Below are 21045 nucleotides of genomic sequence, written 5' to 3' on the forward strand. Positions count from 1 at the left end.
ACACGGTGGATAATAAATTCGTCGATTGATCAAGCACGGTTCGACGAATTCCCAAATCAAACACCTCCGTCGAGCTGAAAAGAATTTCTGGTGGCGTGTTTCCGGTGCATCTCGCGAGCACGTGCACCGAGGCCGCACCGAGGGACCCTCAGTTCCGTTTTATCGATGCAAGCTGCCCCCGCCATCACATCGAGACGCACTTCCCGTTTCACGTGCCGTTTCACTCGGAACCGATGCATCTAGGCCGACTTCGCCTCCGGCCAGTGCACGCTCGTCCTACCACGCTTCCGGTGCCACTGTCTGAAGACGCTGACTCGATCAGGCGCGCTCTTCTATCGCGGTTTATGTTAAAACTTCCCCTTACAGCGTTTTCCTCGCATATAACGTTTGAAAACGACTGTTTGATCGAGAAAAAGTCACGATTTTGATCATTATCCATGACCTAATTTTGTGTCTTTTTTAAAAAGTTTAAATCCTTAAAGATCCTCGTATGAGAATGATGCTACGTGGTAAAATAAATATAGTAACTTTAGGCGATACCAGTCTGTACAGTGATCCATAACATTTGTACGATTAAATAGACATTTTCACATACCGTGCGACGTTTAAAAACGATGGGAAACGTTTTCGCGGATCGAAACGTGCACAGCTTTGTCCAACATAAATCCCACGTACCCAGCGGTGCACTTTCGACTCGAACGTGCTGTAACTTCGTACGCGTCCCGCGTTACAATGCGTCGTTTCCTTCTCTCGATGGAATTTCAAATTTCATGGATAAAGGGAGTCACGTGACCAAGAAATTTCCAAGGGAAATATTTCCCTTAGAGCGGGATGTGCAATCTTTGGGGAAATCGGAGAAGAATCGTATAAAAGATTTAATTTTTAGAATACTAAGGGCCGAGTGATCGAACGATATCATTGAATTTCGAACATAATAATAATAAATTTAGAATATAAATTATATCTTTAGATATATTACAGGATTTTATTATAATTTTAAAATTAATAATATTACCACCAACCTCCAATAAACACAGAGGAGATATATATCGACAGCTTATTACAAGTTGATGTTAAAAGTTGAAAGAACAAGTTGAATATTCTTGGGAAGTATGACGTGTTCGATTGGTTTAGGGCTCTGTAACATCATGTTATCGCAATGTTCGATGCTAATTAACGTGACAAGCCAACGGAACTGAACGGGTGAAACCTCGGTATTGGTAATGTGATTGAAAGCTCCATTTTCACGGCTCACCTGCCGTGTCTCTGTCAAAGCATGCGATCGCACACCCTCCTCCGCACCGCGATTCCTACGGACAGTGTGCACATTGCTCGACTCGTGCAGCCATTCCACACGGCCCACTATAAATACACCGAGGGACGTTCTATCGAACCTGATCGCTGCCACGACTCCACGAACACGGAATGAACCTTCTTATTTTCCACGATCTTATAGTTTACTCGAAATTCGTTTCTTATAAGTGATAATTGATATTCTTATAAATAACGAATAGTAAAAGAAATAACTATGATTCATCTTTGATAAGAAATCGACGAGAACGATGAAACGAAACTTATATTATTATTGTTTCTTGGTTATTAGCAACAATTGTAGAAATTGTATTAATTATTGCGACTGAAGAAGATAATAATATCTGTAGACTTAATTTAAATAGCTCGTCGCATTTTTCGCTATATATTTTCCCTCTGAATCTACAAACACATTTTGGTGCATACTGAACACCTTCATCTCAGACCACTTGATACGTACAACATTTATCATTCCAATGTTTCAATCCTTCTCACATGACAGTTTTATACGTTCCAGTAAAGTAAGTAAAATATTATAAAAAGCAAATCTGCATTTGAGAAGCAATTAAAACAGCGCGTGACGTAACAGTGAACCGAGTACGAGAATAAAATTCAATGCAGATTCTTTTCAATTGTATTGTTTCTCATATGTCCCTTTCCCTAGAAGGTAACAAAGGTATGAAAAAGATTGATCGGAGATTACGAGGGGAATTAATTTCGCGGGGGACAAGGAATCAGTGGCGCGTTCGAAATTCTCGAGGGGATAATGACGGAAACGCGGATCACACTACCGCTAATGGTGAATTATTACGATTTAACGCAGCAATTAATTAATAAAAGTAGACGTTTCCCGTGAACGTTTTAAAAAGGAAACCGACTTCGCGATAACATCGAAGAAATATTGCGCAACGCGGCACCGCGATTACGTTACCAGTCTCGTTACACAAATCGCGCTGTCGTTAGAACCGACGAGCACAATTCGCCAATTTAACACTTAACCAAGATTAATCTTTCGCCACTGGCTAACTACGTCGGCGGAACGGCTAACAACCTTCAACCATCTTAATTACCACAAGGCTCTAAACCGTCGATTATAGCAAGCCACTAGAAAATGATAAATCAGCAGATACGTCCATGATATTTTGTGACTGGTCCAATTTTTCAAATCGAAATCGTTAACCGGGATAACGAAGCGGAAAATCATAATGGACGTCGAAGTCGCATCGATTAGCTTATCGTGACGTTTCCAGACGAGCGCTCGTGGAACGACAATTGAATCTATGAAAAAAATTAAGCGTGTTGGCGACGAAATGAGTAAGATGCGGGTTATGATAGAAAATGTTAGATCGTCCACATTTTTTACGGATTGAATCCTGTGAGTGTGTCAATATGCTGCTGAAACTTTATTTTATGTAGAATTATCTTTCCCTCTGTGTGATTGCTTGTTATAATAAAGGGAAAAGAGAGAATTTTTCTCGGCTGATTAATCTGTAAGCCGTTTAATTGCTAATTATAAATGTTCCCAGTAATTGACTGATTTTATTTCCAACGTATAACGAGCAGAACAGGAGACAAAATTACGTAATAACCTGATATATGGAAAAGTGTTTCGATGTTCGTGAGTTTCCCGTGTGATGTTTCGCATTAAGAAGCAGTTCCGCGTTACGGTGATGGTCATTTGGAATTAATATCCCCGTGGTAATTCGCAAAAAATTCTAAAATAAACCGAGAGAAATTCCGCGGAAGGGAAACGAAGAACGTTCAGGGTGGTTAAAGCGGGAGGATATTCGAGTTGAAAATTCAACGCGGTACTTTCCTTGCGCTTTTTCCTTATTTTCCTACTTTATTCTTTTCGTCCCATTTCCTCCGTTCTCCTCCCTTCTTTTTACTACCCTGCTATTTTTTTCTACTTTCTTCCTTTCATATTTTGTGCAGCTTGTCTGGATTCGTGCGCAGTTACATTAAGAAGCCACGTTTACGTGACTACAACAGGGTTGCCACTGCATTGCGTGGCGACACTCGTGTCGCACTCGTTAATGTTGCATATGCGGAAAGCTGCACACGCCACGTGCGCCGAATGCGCAACGGGGAAAAATGAGCCCTCGAGCTCGCGAGAATGAACGCGTCGACGCGTGCAATGCGGGGAACGCGCCGCCGCGCCGGACTAGCCTCGGCAGTCTCGAGTACCGCCAGAAGTGTTTCCTCTAATCGTGGAATTTTAATGTACCAGAGTGGAAATTTATGGTAACAAACGTCGTTCACGATGGCCGAGTAGTTTCGAAGGAAACGACTATCCTGCTTCTCGAAATAGCTTTACTCGTCGTTCGTATTCGTTTTCTTTGTGTAGGCAACGTGAGAGTGAATGAGAGAGAGAGAGAGAGAACAATGACGAGTAAAGTATACACGAAATAGGTACATATATTCCTATTCATAAGCATCGGCCACTTATTGATTTTAAATATGAACTTTAATAAAATAGGCCTGTAGTAAAATTTTGTAAACTTACTATTAGCACCAATCTAGTTTTCCTTGCTGCAATTTTTATTTCTGGCTGTTCTAAGTATATTAGATATCCCGTGACTTATCTAGTTAATTATAAAACTATAATATAATTGCCTCATATTATTCGCTAATAAATTATAAATAAAGGTCCAAACCTTATAATATCCCATTGGTGAACTGTGTTATAAACAAGCAAACCTGTTTTGACTTTTCATTGACCACGATTACGTAGCAATCGTACCATCGAGAACACGCATCGCGATAACAAAAAAAATAATGTGTGACGATGCAAGTATTCAGTCGCGTTTCCCGGGGATCTTTTAACGAAATAGAAAGATCGAATCCATTTTCTCGTGACGGTTAGCGTGACGGCTTCGCGTGTGGTCAGGAGGTTAGCATGTGCGCGGATCAATGGGACAGTTCCGAACTGTCCTGCTAGCATTTACCCACTGGTATTTCATCGTGAAAACGAAACTTCTTTCTATCGCCAACTAAAGCATAAAGCGACTGGAAGCTAAAAGAAAAGAAAAGCGAGGAAAAAGAGAAACAAAGCGAATGACGGGACAAAAATGTTAAACAAGAACTAGAACGCGTGATCTCTAGGGATCGAGCGAGCATACGACGGACCAGTTGACGCAAGATTGAACAACGATAGTTATCTAAAAGGAAATTATCCGACATTATAGTAAATTACTGTAAATGACATTCCGAAAAGTACTCTGACAACCCTTCACCTCTATTTTTCCCCTTTTTTCTCTTGTTGCACGCAGGTTCACACACGAGTCCTTTTCCAAGTAAACAATTCGAGAACGTGGGGGCAGCCTGTTGCATGAACCTTGATGCCAGATAGGGTTAATTTTGCGCTCCAGCTTTGCCCTCTTTTCGATTATCTCTCCCTATTCTCGCCGTGTGATTGTCCTCTCTCTCTCTCTCCGCGTTTTTTTATCCCACTTTCTCTCGGCCAGTTTCGTTCCAGACTGTGCTTTTTAAGCATTCGCGTGTATTTTGTTTTTCATCCTGAGTGTGCTTTTTTTTTATCCGACGCTCTAGATTTCACGGAGAAGTTTAGACGAATCTCCATGGATGCTTTAAAACGTGATGTCGGTATAGAAACATGCAAATGGCCAAGTTCGGTATCGAATCTGGGTTAGGGTTACAATAGGACGTTGCCGAGTTTCATCGTAATTAACGCGCGTCTGTTAATGCACCGTTTCTCTTCGTCTAATTCCCCTAATGTGCATTAGAATCATTCTGACACGACAATGAGATATAGCTATTGTCACCATAGGATTTCTATGTGACATAATAAAACATTGCGGAGAGTTATTCGATCTTTGTTTTTAAAAATTCGTTGCATCTATTGATCAAGCTGGCATCTTATCTCTGTATATTGTATGGCCTTGTGAATTTTTGATGTATTGGTAATAATTTAACTATCAGTGATATCATTGGATTGTAAACAACGCAGAAGTGTTTGGACTAAATTATTTAATTTTAGAGTCTTTGTTTCAACATATAAAGTATAGAATATACAGGGTGGTTGGTAACTGGTGGTACAAGCGGAAAGGGGGTGATTCTACGCGAAAAAAGAAGTCGAAAATGTAGAATAAAAATTTTTCGTTTGAGACTTTGTTTTCGAGAAAATCGACTTTGAATTTTCGCTCGGTACGCGTGCACTTTATCGCGTCTCGTTATAACGGATCTCACTGTAGATCGTTGTGTCGATGGATATTATCGCAGTTTAAGTTTAGTAGTAAGTATATAAAAATTAAAATTATTCATAAGCTAACAAATTCTTTCATATTATGCGAACAAATTGCGACATTGATATATAAACTTGATGTTTTTTTTATCATTCTAGGCTTTCAAAAAACCTAGAAAGATTTTTAAACGCTTACCAGCGTTATCTGGATATATTGTACAATTATTCGTTAAGGCAAACGTTTCAAACATTTTTTAATAAAAATGAAAATTCCTCTCAGGAAAGAAATTCATGGATAAAATTTCGCGTGCTAACGAAGGGTTAAATATCCTACAACAACGTTAATTTATGTTCAAGCTATATTCAGATATAATTCAACGATATCATTTGAAGGCTAATAGCGCTTTATTAGTGAGGATAATGTAATGTAAATCGAATGGATATATTATACAAATATTAAATTATTGTATTTTAGCAAGTATGACGCGATGTAATGAATATTGATGTTTCGAGATTACAAAACAAATATTGTATTTTCGATCTCTGATATGTAATATGTAATTTCTGCTTAATAAGGTTTATCTAAAAATGGAGGAAACAGAAAGGAAGACTTGAAAATTTTAATAAACAATTAAACAACAACCAAAATTTGCAGAAGGAAGTATTTAAGTTATAAAAGATCTGTAAATTAAAAGAATATAAAAAAACTATTAAAAGGCAGAAAACAGAAAAAGAGGACTTAAAAATTCTAATAAATGACGAAGAATAAAAATCTGAGATCTTCAGACTGCGCGTAGAGAAATTAACAGAAAAGAAGAATAATGAAAATAACATTGAAATTTTTGTTCCATTCATTTACAATTATTATGTATTTGAAAAACTGGTGCATTATATTATTGAAAACTTTAAGTCGAGCTTGCTTACAGCTTCGTATACACCACTCAGTCGGCCAGTTTGGTTATATAGTTGAACATTTATGAAATTAAAAACGCGATTAGACCGCGGTAGATGTTATCCTTCCACGCGACAGAAGAAAAAAAGACCAGAGGCAAGGAAAGGGAATCCCTGCATAAGCCGCAACACGACTTACCAAGGTAATTACCATTAGAACCTCGAGTGTATCGACTTTGTGACCGATTACGCGTAACTCACGAGCTCGAGAACACCATGCCAGCGATAAACTCGTAACGTAACGAGCAGGGGTTGGCTTGGAGCGTAAAAAACCAACCTCCTTTAATCACAAGCTGGTTTTGCCTCTAATAAAAGTACGCGAGCCGAAAGGAGCAATGTAAAAATATGCATCGCACCTTATTACTTTGAACCTGGCTTTCCTTCAGTTGGCGATTTCACAGGGTAGTCCGAGATTGACATATTTAGCTCAAATATCAATCTTTATTGATAATCAATAATTAATTGTATTATTATTTCTCTTTTTGACGATTTTTGATTTGAAGAATGCGAGAATTTGAGAAAATAATATCTCCTTTATCGTGTGATTTATTTTTCATATTAAACATTTTATGTGTTAATATTGATACAATTTAGTATAGTATCTAAAGATTACTGTCTCCTTGACTAATTAGAAATCGGTAAAGTCATCTCTTCTTCGATTATACTACCATTTACACCTCACTCTATGCAAAATTTCTATACAAAAATGTTCCACAGAACATGTCCATAGAACAGTAGCTAAAGACAGAGTTGAAATTAAACATTGTTACGAATAAAATCTACCCTTATTGAATCATAACAAATAATTCGTACCACGAGTGTGGCAAGGTGTTGTAGTGTAGGTGGTAAACCGAGATTGTTTCCTAGATCCACGATGGACACACCGGTTGCTGGCGAAAATGTCTGGTACAGCGGACGAAAGCGAACCCGCTGGAAAAAGGCATTGAAACGAGGCTTGTACCTTTTCTATGCAAACACGTTTCATTATACGAGAACCGATCGGTCTATCGACACCGAATGCAAGGAAAAAATAATACTAATAGCTACAAGAGGGAACAAAAGAGGCGTAGTTTGCAAAGAGGGTCACGTTCGGAGAAACAGAGGGAATGAACATAGCGTGAAAACTATACGAGAGGAACAATACTTTCGCCGTAGCTGGTCCGCTAACTCGATGTATCAGTTTGCTATTCATACGTGAAACGTGCGAGATAAAATTGTATCAATGGTTTTTCATGTTGCGACTGAAAGTGTAACGAACAGTAACGAATGACCGAGCGTGTGGGTCTTTGCGAGCGTGTCCAATATTTCGCGGGTGAACGCACCCTTATTGGATGACTCGAAAGAGGAAATTGTGGCTTGCGTTGGATGTTTATCATGCATACGATATATATCACCTGAACGATTATGTACGTATTAATATGCGTGATTTAGAAACGGAAATTAAGTAAAAATTGACGATGATGTTTTCGACACGTTGTCCACTAGTGTCATGCGTATATAAACGTTATCATAAATACTTTAAAACGAATTTAGATTTAATTTTCGGATACGAAATAAATTAATACACATAAGCTACGTGATGGATTTACAAAAAATTGTATCGAATATATTGTACAAGAATATACAAAATATGAAATATATCAGACATTTTACCATTGTCCATTAAAACAACGAATGCGTTAAAAAGGATAACTTTTATCTCGATATTTTGTGCGTTTAAGACGTAATCTTCATCGAGAAATAGTTCTTTCCATTGCCGCTGAAAACAGATCGAGCTCAATCAAATACCATGTTTTTCGCTTGAAAGCTAGCCCTCGGAATAAATCGCCCCTAATCATTTCACGAACACTATTATTTCATGCATCTTTGAATAATTTCACGGGCTAATCATCGCGTTAAATCCCTATGATCATTCCTTGGATCGAATCATCGTCAGAAGCTGATCTCACAAATGGATTAATGTTGCAACCGACTGACTCACCTCGGTCCGTACAACGATTGAAGTGTATATCACTGGACAGTAAAATGCGGACGAGCATTGCTATTAGTTATTAACGTGTTCGCCCCCACTTCCCTTTTTTCCACGGAAGGCGTGCTCACGCACCACGTCACAGGCATCGATCCTCGGCCACGAGGTCGAGGGCTGGAAAGTGTTACGAGAGGAGAAAGGAGAGAGAGGCGGCCCAGTCTTCCGCCAGCCAGAGGAAACGAGCTGATTCAACGCCAGAGGCTCGGGCTACTCGCGTCGCTTATTAGCTACCAAAGGCTCCTGGTTCTTAGAAAAATTCTACCCTTCGTGCATGTCCAACGTGGGGATGGTGAAAGGTTACGAGGCCACGGAAATGGAGAACCGAACGTGGAAACTGTTCCCGCCTACTCTAGTAAATACAGCGATTCTTATTAATAACGTTCGGATACTACTATGTTCCACAGATTATTGCTTCATGCACTATGGTTTAGGACCATGAATTTAATTCATCGTACAATCGAGGTCAGAGAGATTCTATAGTTCAAAATAAGACGATAAAAATCTAAGAATAAGAAAATTACGTTGGACGCTTTATATTCGAGAAAATCGAATTTACAAGCTTTCTAAATATACAGAAATTCGTCTAATGGCAGTTTGACACGAGTATAATCAATAGATTATTCTACATACGAAGATAAGTTGGAAACGTAGAGTGAAGATTCTTCGTTCAGGGCCTCGTTTTGAGGAAAATCGAATTTAGGAATTTTTCAAACGAATTCTTGATTAACCACGTTCAAACTCTATCTTCAAAATATGTATGGAAAATGATTTTGGCGCTAGAGTGTGGTTAGATTAATCGATATGGCAGCTTGAAGCTTCGTTTAACAACCTTGCTGTATCATTTCCAGCAACCATACCGGTGCAGAATGATTAGAAAGAGAAAAAAGGGAGAAAGACAAAAAGAGAGAGAATTCTACTAATGTCAGAGACGAAGGTGGGATCTCTGTATCGGGAACAATCGAGTGAACGTTGAGGAAGATTAGGAACTGGACGGGGAACGGAAACATTGGAACGTTGGAGAATGCAAGAGGATGTAGGCTCTATTGTCGAAGGAGAGTTTGAAAGGGGCTCGCGGAAGTGAAAATTAAAATGAATATCACAGAGAACTAGGGTCTTGTTCTTGTTCGGTAGAGTGGGGAAAAAGTACCAGGTTTTAGAGGGCTGGTTCCTTTTGTGGCGATGAAATTTTTTTCAAGGATGAGTACTTGAGAAATAATATATTTTTTTCCTTTTTACTCTATTATGAAAAATGTCAAAGGTGTAGAACATTCAGAGAGTAAAACATTCATAGAAAATGGAGCAGATGTTATATGTTACGAAAACGTCATAAGGACATCTGTAGTTATCATTAAATGATTATTGTGCTGGTATAATATTGCTTTGCACATAAGATAAATAATTGTACCTTCCCTTTCTGTTACTTTTTGAAGAATTACATTACCTTCCTGCGTTAATACCAGAACCATGAAAATGATGGATTGCAGTTTCTTTTTACAATTAGCTAAATCATGTGGAAGCTTTTAACAAATTTAAACGAAGAGACTTTTATTGAAATGGAAACAAGATTTTTATCATACTTTAATTATAAATATTCATGTACACTGCATTCATATAGACGTGAAGAGCTGGCTATTCCAGTATTAAATATATATAAATGGCAAGCAAAGTTCATCTTCTTATAAGTTAGCAAATGAGAAGCCTGTAATAAATTTACACGAACGTTCTTTGAAGACTTTACAAGCGTCTGGCGAGAGATTTAACCGATTACGGGTTCTAATCAAACAGGCGACGTCGCCGGTTTCCAATTAAGAAAAGAAAACAGACTCGATTTGCCTCGATTGCAAATCTTTCGTTGGAAAGCGAAGAACCGAGTCTACGAAGCTAGCAATTAGTCCACTTCACAGCGAATCGACGTTGAAAGGCTCGGTCATCGCCTCATGCCACCGTCTCTTAACTATTTCGAGTCGTCGAGGAAAAAACTAATGGCATCGAGTAAAGTAATCGGGCTGACAAATAATTATCCTTTTTCTCTCTCTAATTTTCCAAAGGACATCGTCCAAATTTTTCTCGATAATTTAAACCAGGAACTGCTTTCTTGAGATGTATCATCCCTTGTTCAAGTTTGGTCCTGGTACTGTTTCCTATAATTTTCAAAGTGAATAGTAATCAGATGATAGTCCGAATAATATTTGCTGTGGGAGAAAAGAGAAATAGAATTTATCTTAGCTAGCGAACTAGAAACCCGTGTACCGTGACACCGATCGACCATCCTTCACACGCTGAACGCCACGTCATCCAAAAAATCAGTGACACCCAGTTTCGGTGCTTGGTGACCCAAAAATGATACCTTAAATCCGTGCGAAATTGAAATTGCACGATCTTTATTTCAGCGACAATTCGTGTACTCGATATCGTTTTGCGAAGAACGAATTGGAAACACGAAATATGTATGAATTTCCCAGTTTGATATCGAAACTTATACGATATAAAACATCATAACTAAGTACCACGAAGAAAAAAATGATGTCAGTGATAAAATATTTAAAAGAAAACTGCAGTAAAGTGACTATATAAAGAATTTACATGAACCGGTGCGTAACTTTCAAATCGCGTAATTCTAAGCGTTTAATTAGCAGGTTTAAGCAGAAGTGTCGGCGTGGATCAAACAAGAATTATTAGACCTTAAGCAGACGTAACACTTCGATTGTCACTTATTTCAGTCCTTGCAATACTTTTTTAATGGAGAAAAATTCAGTAAGCTAGAGGCTTACCGAAAACTTGTTACTTTCTGTTATTTCTAATTCCTATACAAGTTTTATACTTCAATCGTCGATGGCTCTAGTATTAATCCTTGAAACTCGAAACTATCCTTCCTAGTATCGCAGTAATGTAATGGATTCATTTACGAAATAAAACAAAAACACAGAGAAATGCGGACAAATAATTCGTTGGAGGAATATGTTCCCTGGCATTGGATCATCCGATAAATTAATGGGGAACACGATCGAATACGTTGAGAAGACATGTTCGAATTAGTACGGGGGCACAAGTTCGTTAACTACACGTGTGTAGGATTCGAGAAGAAAAGAACAGAGGACGCTGGAAGCACCCTCGTCCTCGGCGAAAGAAAAACAGAACGATTCAGCGTCGGTAGACTACTTGCTTACGGTGACACCAATTAAGCCCTGAAATATCGTGAACACGCGGTTACACGAGCATGCAAACACCTCTAACCTAATTTACTTCGGGAGAAAGATTTAGTAAGCGATAACGTTTCAAATCGAGGAGCCTCTTGATTTGAATATACACATCACCGGTCGCGTATAGTTGGCGTATATGTTCGTGTCAAATTTTTAACACCGACAACGTTATAAAATTTCATTTCATCCTCCATTTTTCTTTCTTTAAATGTATAATTAATTTATCGATCTAAACCAATCTATAGTAATCAATATCTATCGATGGAAATTACGCTTTTCACGACTATCAATGAAAAATTCTGCAAGTTAATCTGGTTGAATGAAGCGATGCCGTTAAAGAAAGTAGCTCAACCTTCTTCGAAATTATCGATATAAAACGAGCCGTTAAAAGCTAACATCACGATTAACTAGTCCTGAAAAAAACAAACCAACTTCCACGAATTAAGTGAACGTAAAGCTCAAAGGAGCTTGAAGAGTCTGAAAAGGTGCCCTGAAGAAGAACGAATCCTTGATCCAAGCAACTTGTTCGAATTAACTCGCGCCGTTTGAGAAAAGATGGAGAGAGAAAAAAAGATAGCAACAACCTTGTACGAGTTAACATTGGAACTTTCTTCGAATAAGCGTAGAAAATCGGAAGATCGCTTTAACCCCGCACAACCCAAGTTTTCTTTGTTTACGAGACTACGAATTATAATTAATCGCGATCTTTCATTTTCAAGTTACACGACGTTGTAAAAAAGATTAACGCAATTTTGAGGCGCAAAAGATTCCAATCGCAGCTTCAAAATTAATACGCACTCTGGCCATTCGTTTCGCCCTTTTTTTTCAACGTGATCGATTGCACGAAACGGAGATAAATCGACAAAATGTCGAACGCTAAGTGCTTTCGACAAGCACGTTCGATTAATCGATTCTTCTACGCGTACTTTTTAAAATGCAAAGCTCTGCCTCGCATTGTGCAACGTCGCTACAACGTTCCAGGGTTTTCGGTAAGAATTTTTATCAAATTGAATAGCCTTGATTCGCCGAGAAGAGAAAAGTTTCAAACGAAACGATCCTCGAACGTGATCGTAATGGAAGAATGAGAAAATCGACTTTGTTCGTCGAGGAGTTATGACGACGTATTACGATCGATTTGAAAAAGACTGAATTGGTAAAGAAGAATGAACCCCAATATAACTCGATTCTACGAACAGGGAAAGCATGAAAATATTATTGCCTCGCGTCGAGAATATGTAAATTAGCTGTGTAGGGATATTTTCTATGTTTCACTAGATACCTTTGAACATATGTTTTTTTCTTTTTCTTAAGAGATTTATAATTTTTATTGCATGAAATTTATCACCGTATTGATTTATGCGTGAAGAGGAACACCGATAAATATTTTTTAATTTCATGTTTCCTCAAACTTAAGAAATCCCGTAACAATAGAAAAATAGAATTACGTCGAAAATGATGCACAGAATACAGAAGAGTTGAACGAAACATGATACGCCGTATATAGTATAACTTTCATTTATCGTACTAAAGAGTTAGTCAACCATAAATTCCTCAGCGTCAGCATCGTCGCAAACCATTTTATCATTCCCACGGTATATATCATTCGGACTTTTGTCATTCAGAAAGACCAAATGAAAATCTGGATATCGTTCATGAATCACTATCATAATCTATCACCGTAATCTATCGTCAATATTATATTAGGTTTTATAATTTCGTTCGTAATTTCTTTAAAAAAGCATCAAAGAACATTGCTTCTGCGTAAGGTCCGTTTAATGAACGATGGATGTTACGTTTTACTGTTCTTTCCTAATGAATTAAACAATACAAAATGTTTGCTCTTTCATCGAAAAATTCCAATATATTTCGAGAATATACAGGTATTTAATTCCAAAATCAGATAGAAAGACAATTTGGATATAGAACTGATCGGCAAGATATTTGAGTCATAAAATCGTTGTGTAAAAGGCGAAAAATGTGACTTATATTCTTCGCCTGCGGTCTTCGCACGGTATCATCAAAGAACCACAAAGGCGTAGACTAATCTTCCATGTAAATAATTTTACCTTTCTCATTATCTTCGAAATTGTTATTAGTACATCGCCGGCGTGAAGAATTTATGAACACGACGTTGTATATATAGATATATCGAGCTTGAGAGGTTACGCGACGTCGTAAAACGTCTGGAAAGATAACTGGTGGTGCGGTGGCTGTCATGAATACGTAATCGCGACGCGATCAACGTCCAAAGTAATTTCGAGTAATTTTTATCGGTCGGCCGCGAAAGGATCAAGGCGAACGACGAAGAGGAAGGGGAAAGAGGAAGAAGAAAATCGCGGGACGAGCATCGACGGTATTGAGAATTCTCATCGAAGGTCCAAAACGAACTCCGAAAATCCTGTTTTCCGGCTGAGAGCCCGATTTGCAATGGAAATCAGCCGTGAATCGTCCTATTTACATGTGCCCCCGTCCACGAATGAATAATTCGAAATTGATCCCCCTTTGATAAATGAAGAAACTGCTTTGGAACACCCGCTGTGTACTTAAACTACGAGTTTATTGCTTTAAATAGCGTTGGGATACTAAAGAATCATCGGAATTACGAGTATCAGTTTGATTTCTATATCGTTGGTTTCCTAGAAGAATGGCACATCTTGAATCTACGAAGAGATTGATTCTAGAAATGAACTTTATTTTATTAACGTTAAAATTATCGGCTTTTAATATGTGTATATAATAATATAGCTAAAAGTGTTATATATACGATTAAGATAAAATTAGTTTGCCGAAAAGTTGATCAAAAAGTCACTGACGATTGTTAATAGAACGATGATAAGATCGTTGTAGAGGTTGTTGTAACTTGATGGCTCAAGTTGGCAGAAAATTAATTCACCGTGACAGTCGATGTTTCGCCAGAGTTGCTGCTGCTCGACGAACTTATCAATCGAGTTTCCAGCAATTAGAAGTTGCTTCGTTATGCAAGCTTTCTTCGCGGCCCTGCTTTCTCGTGCTAAATTTCCTGTTTGCCATTGTCGTCCTCGCCGTTAATAGAGTTTGCAAAAAATTCGGCTTTGTGTGGAAATACCGAGTTATTTGTTGTCTTTTAGAATCAGAATTCTAATTAAGAAAGAGTAACCAGAAGATTCGAAACGAGTTAATAAATTATTTCTAATTTGATTCGAAATTGGTTGAACTTTCCTAGCCGTTTACATTCAGCTTTATCGTCGAATCTTATGCAGTGAACTACTCAAAAATAGATGAGCAACACAATGGCAGATGTTGAAAATCACTTCTCATATAGAAAGCATCTCTCTTCGCTTGGATAAAGCAAAATATAAAAGATCGACCTCTGGACGAGATTCTAAGAAAGAACGAGTGAAAGATCAGAATACTTAAAAAAAAAAAAAAATTCTCGTTACGTAAGGAACGTCTATTTCGAAGCTCGAAGAAAGGAAAGGGTAACTGTCTGGAATTTTCCATAAACCACTACTTCTCTCGCCTAAGCTTTTTCGTTATTCTTTCAACATTCCATCCTACGATCCACTTCAACGGATTACCAGGAAGAAAAAGAAGAAACAGTTTTCTACCGAATTCATGTGCAAAAACCTACCCCAACCCTATTGCTAGCCATCGAACAGAAAGTTCGATTAACTCGCCCATTTCCCATCAGACGCAGACGTTCGAGTAATATCTCGCAGCTGGAACTACCATCGAATCGACAGCATAGCCGATATGTCCCAGGGACAGGCGGATAATCGCGAGCAAATATACAACGGCCAAACGAAAAACCTTCATTGACAGATCTGTCAAACGAGGAGAAACTCGACAACTGGCCTTAATTAACACAGCGGCGTGTGTTCCAGGTCTTCTTCAAAATCCTCGCTTTGGAAAATTCGGTCTAAGTTCATTTTGCAATGAACGGTGGCCTGTTTGGTGATTCTATATGAACTGTACTCTTTCTGATAGCGGTAGAAGCTGATACATCGTAGAAAATGTTGTGTGATACATATCTTTCTCTGTTAGTAATCCACAGCCGTGGAATTCCATTCAGAATCATTAAATCGCCTAGCGTTTGTGATTAGTGTAATATTTTATGCGATATTCTATTTCTGCCAATGTGTCCCAGAGATTCTAAGGTTTGAAAAAAAGTCAATTTTCTATTGCAATATCTATTCTTTACCTCATCTTTTCAAAATTTTGTTATCTTTCACAAAACTTTTTATATATATATATTTAAATTTTGATTATAAAAAGTGTACTTAAATACAACAAATATATATATAATATATATCAGCTCTTGTAAAATATCCACATCCATGCAAGACTACAAAGAAGTCCGTGTTATACTCTTTTATAACTATGTCCTTCTCTCTAAGCAGTGTGCACCGCCATATGGAAAGAGAACATCGAAACGTGCGTTGCACCTGAAGGGTCAAAATTGAAATTCGACGAGTCGTCCTGCACGAGTGTAACGCGAGGTCGTTCGAACGCGATAGATCGATCGCGCTATACCACATCGAGAGGAATGCGATACGGGATGCGAGTCCGTGGGTAGGAGACCAGAGAAACGGGGGCGTGCGAAGCGGTTGCTAGTGGAGGTGGAGGCGTTGATGGCTAATAATAAAAGCAAAGGAATGTTTGCTGTACGCGTTGGAAACGCGTCAGCAAGACAGGGGAAGAGAAGAACGATAGGAGACAGTGATAAAACCGGGACAGTGATACGGATGGAAAATTGATGGAAACAAAGGCTGACGGAGACCGTTTCCAAGATATATTCTTGTTCATAAGAGAACTTTAAGTGAAATAATAATAATAACGCTGTTGTTTTCTTCGGATCTATAGAAACGAGCATGTAAACCGATAAAAACACTTCTGACGATTTAAATGAAATTATTTTATGTTTATATATCTCTTATATATATGTGTGTATATATTAAAACGATATTTGTTTCATTGCAGTCAAATACGAAGCAGGACTTACTATCGGTTATCGAAAACTTTCCCAGCAATCTAATAGAAATAAAGATTTCCAGATACAGGACATGTCGTTTTAAAATTCCTCTTGCATATTACGAATTATACGAAGCAAACCATATAACCGCCAGACATGCCATCAACCACGGTCAAAAGCGAAACATCCCCGAAGATAAAACCAAAAACGGGGCCAAAACCGGATCTGAAACGTGTCCGTAGAAAAGAACAGAATATAAAGGACACAGAGGCGAGTGACGAGAAGAGAGATATAAAAGTGTAAGCGGGAAACAAGTGGAAGTTATGGAGATAGTACGTGACGAACACGTAAAATGTGGAAAATCCGGCGAAAACGAGAAATGGCTGAGAACGAGAGAATATCTGCCACTTGACTTTAGAGTTCCTCGTGGCCAAACGGAAGCATCCTAAACGAAGATAAACTGCGGCCTCAAAGAAACACGCAGGATAAGGATAGCAAGATGCGAAGGTTTCGCTGGAGATAGCAATGTTACGTGTCGCAAGAACCATCAGAGTGGTTTTTTAAGGGTTGAAATTGGTCTCGTGCCGATTTTACGGAATCAAGCGTGCAGCCAAGTGGAATCTGTGCTCGATGGAACGCACGTGATCGTTACAAGTGGAATCTTCCTTTTTTCGCTAGGAAAAGGAATCGCGCCGATAAACGCGGCTTCCTTCCACCCCATTTTTTCCCTTCTAGAATTACACGGGTTGGCTGTAACCATAGTTTTTGCCGAAAATTTGTAGATTTATATGTGAAACGTGAACAAAAACACCGTGACTGTATTATATATTAAATATTTTCAAAGCGGCAGTCAGCTTATCGATCTCACCCTGCAGCGTGATGCAAGTTTTTGCATAGCGTGTGCTTTCAGGCAAACGTTGCTTGCAAAATGGAATTTTTAAGCTTGCGGTTGAACTTCGACGATAATGTTTAGGACTCATCTATTGATCAAGGTGCTTAAAATTAGCACTCTTCAAGAAAAGACATCTTTATAAGGGATACAGGTGTACAAAAATACAGTTCGAACGTTCCAATGAATGAAAAGTTTGAAAACTGGTGCGAAGAATGGAGCAACTGATGGAAAAATTACTTGAAGATTTTCAAAGACTAAAGAAACATTTCTACAAACTCCTACAAAACTATGTAATCTAGTAATTATTGACTAAGAGAAAAATCTTAAGAACCTACCAACTTACTCCGGAACGCGCATCCTTCAAGTCCAACATATTAGGAAGTTACATGTACGTAATTATACAGGATCCTTCAAGAATCTCTAATTCAGGTAAACTCAAAGCATATGAACAAAGAAATTTCCAAAACTTAACTTACTTCAAAATACTCATCCTCCGGATCAAACATAGCAGGATTATACGTATACTTATACGAGACTAATTTATGCATGGAACACTTAGAGGACTCGGACTCGAGAACTAGTATATTGTTACAGACCAAAGAACCTTAAACGGAACTCAGACTCAGAGTCCTTGCAGTTTCGACAAGAATCTTTACGATCCACCGACAGAAATCGAACTTCAACCAGTATCCTGACATAAACCTAGATACATCCTCTTCATAGAAGAGACGAAGACGTTCGAATGGGAATCTCGCGGGGACCTCTGCGATCTCGCGCCACGGCGGAGCGCGCTTCGCGAGAAGCAGCTTCCTGTCCTTGAATTTGTGGGTTCCAAGGGAACGTGCTCACGGGGTCGATTCTCGAGACTCACGTTTCTTCTCATCTCGCGTTGAATCCAGAGCCGTGCTCACGTGCGGCTGTCCGATGGTCGCACGGTCGTTGCACCGTCGGGCCTCGTTGCGGCAGCAGCCTCGGGAACAACGACGTGAACCGTGACAACGACGACGAGGAGAATGGATACGAAGATGAGGTCGAGGGCGGCGACGATGACGATCGACCGCGACGATGTCGATACGGGACGAACGACGCGCGTAACGACACGGAATGGCGAGCACTCGGTGCAATCGCGAAGCACACGCGAGCGACGAGCATCGCCCCAGCTCGGCACCAAGCTCACGACTGCCTCTCGAGGGCTTAGCTGGGGGTTGCTTCGACTCCGGTTCACCGGTTCAATCGGTGGCTGGGGGTGGCCTCGGAGGGGCCAGGGGTACAACGTTAACCCGACACACCACTGCCGTCTAGGGGCTACCAAGGGAACGTAAAGATTCGCCAGGGCGCAAGCTCCACCGTTCGCCACCAGCGCAGCCGACAGGGTGTCACGAACATTTCAAGCGACATGGATGTGTAAAGTGGATTCGTACCGGGAGCATTTCACATATTACAAGAGCACTTTCCGTTGCAAAATTTTCTCCTTGGCTTCGTGCAAATACGTATATGCTGGATGTTATACGACGGTAGTTTGGTTCTCTTCAAGGGGTCGTCTAGGGAGAGTATGGGTGCACGTGCACTTTAGGAATTTTATACACGTGATGTAATGGCTGTTGGAAAGTTTCTGGCTGTAGTATAGTCTTAGAATATTCCCGGGAAAAGACGTCTATTACGTTAACGTAATATATACTAGTTGAAGTAAATAAAATTATGATACATACTATGTTGTTAAACTTCTTATAAGGAGAATTTTGTTAATATATGAATTAAATCGAAATAGAAGTATCACTTTTGGCTAGGAACTTTTGACAGCTACCATAACATATATGTACCTATAATTGACTAACTATAATAATGTACATGTTTAATTTTAGCATAGACTCGAAATAATACAAACGAAAGGGGTTAATTAATTAGCCTTTTTTTAAACAGTATCATACGGATATCATCATAGGACAGAAAGAATTCTTTCATATTTTTTCCACATAAATAGGAAACAAAATGTCTATTCGTGATTTCAAACGCTTGAAAGAAAAACAAAGGAGAAAACGAAGCAGAAATGCATCTTTGTATCTACGAGCAAAAACATATCTTTGTTCCTATGAACAGAAATATATCTTTGTTTAATGGATTCCCATTCGGAATGCCCATTTGTACGCAGTCACTGTTAATTCAGCGACGCAGTAGCAGCTGTCGATCACGGCTAGACACGCGATGCCAGCATTAACTCTCTAAATTAAAGCTATGACGCGATACGGAAAACAAGAAAGCACACGAGTAAATAATACTTTCGTGATCGAAATACCATTCTTGATACTTCAAAAAAATACACTTTCTTGCATATCAAATGCATAAAGTCACGCGTGACTCATAATAATACTGTAACTTCCATAAATTCAAAATCGTTGAAACAGAGTCGTACAAACGGAGAGCTACAACTTTGAAAGACAAAATAATATCACGATATGGTACATTAATTCCAAAAAAATTGTTGTAATTATACCTATCAATGATTCGATTGTTTCCAAAATATCTAGTTGTTAATTAAACTAGCACTTCCATTATTTCCAACAGTCATCCGCTGAAGAAAAAGAATCTCCGATAAAAAGAGCTCCGAATGTTACAAAATCTCTAAGTACAAACCTTTCAACCACAAATTTGTGATTTACAGAGGCTACATGTGAACCCCCATCCCTTTCCCCATGATGTTCCAAGTGGTTCGCTCATAATCATATTAACCACAAAACGACACACGTGGCAAGAAACTGATGCTAAGGATCAATTAAGGATTTTATCGGTATGCACGTTTGAATTCCTCTGGTTCGGCATTTCTGACGTAAATCAGTGACCTTGAACCAGTTTGGCAGACTCGAAGCGCGATATTAGGTACGCGTGTCTAACAGCTCGAGGAAGCTCGCCCTTATCGCATCGATCGTACCGGGGAGGACAGAAACAAGGGATATAGATCGCCCTTCCTGTTTCGTTAAATGATCGTATGCCGTTTGTCGAAACCATTAGCATCGATTCCACCCCCTGCCGTTTGTTTCCTTTGTTAAATGCGACCGGGGAACACCTACCTGCACGTTTTACCGCAGTATCGGGGTACTTGCACCCTCGCGGTAGGTGATCAACAGGTTCGCGTGCCGGATGTGCTGGCATACCGGAAGTCATCAACGAGGCCACACGACGTGGTTCTCCACGGTCTCGTACGGTAACGATCTGACCATCCTCCCTTTATATTCGAAATAAGCAGTCGTAAAAGTTAGTTCTCGACTGGATAAACGCAGTCTGGATAAGCATCTATGACACGAGGAACGGATATGGATTTTCTAGGAACTTCTATAGGATAATAAAAGAAGAAATTTGAATGAAATGGTTCGTTGAAGGTAAGGATCAAAGATAAATAATATGAAATAGAATTAGGATAAAGACTGTTATACCTAGGGTGAAAGGGATGAAGTAAAACTGTAGATCCATCTATTCTCGTTTCTGTAGGATAATAAAATAAGAAATTAGAAT

General features: G+C 39.0%; 1 protein-coding gene across 9 annotated transcripts in view; it reads right to left on the reverse strand.

The window, feature by feature from the left end:
- LOC122572820 (whirlin) overlaps nucleotides 1-21045 on the reverse strand; it is a 111920-nt gene that overhangs the window by 90691 nt on the left and 184 nt on the right. For 8 of the 9 annotated variants that reach the window (XM_043738322.1, XM_043738321.1, XM_043738317.1 and 5 more), the window contains exon 1: nucleotides 18410-20583. The gene's annotated coding sequence lies outside the window, so the exon portion shown is untranslated. Of the gene's footprint in view, nucleotides 1-18409; nucleotides 20584-20603; nucleotides 20759-20966; nucleotides 21016-21045 lie in introns of those variants that run through there. The other variant, XM_043738318.1, reaches the window with a different exon arrangement.

This window comes from Bombus pyrosoma, linkage group LG11 (genome assembly GCF_014825855.1).
Source record: "Bombus pyrosoma isolate SC7728 linkage group LG11, ASM1482585v1, whole genome shotgun sequence".
NCBI lineage: Eukaryota > Metazoa > Arthropoda > Insecta > Hymenoptera > Apidae > Bombus > Bombus pyrosoma.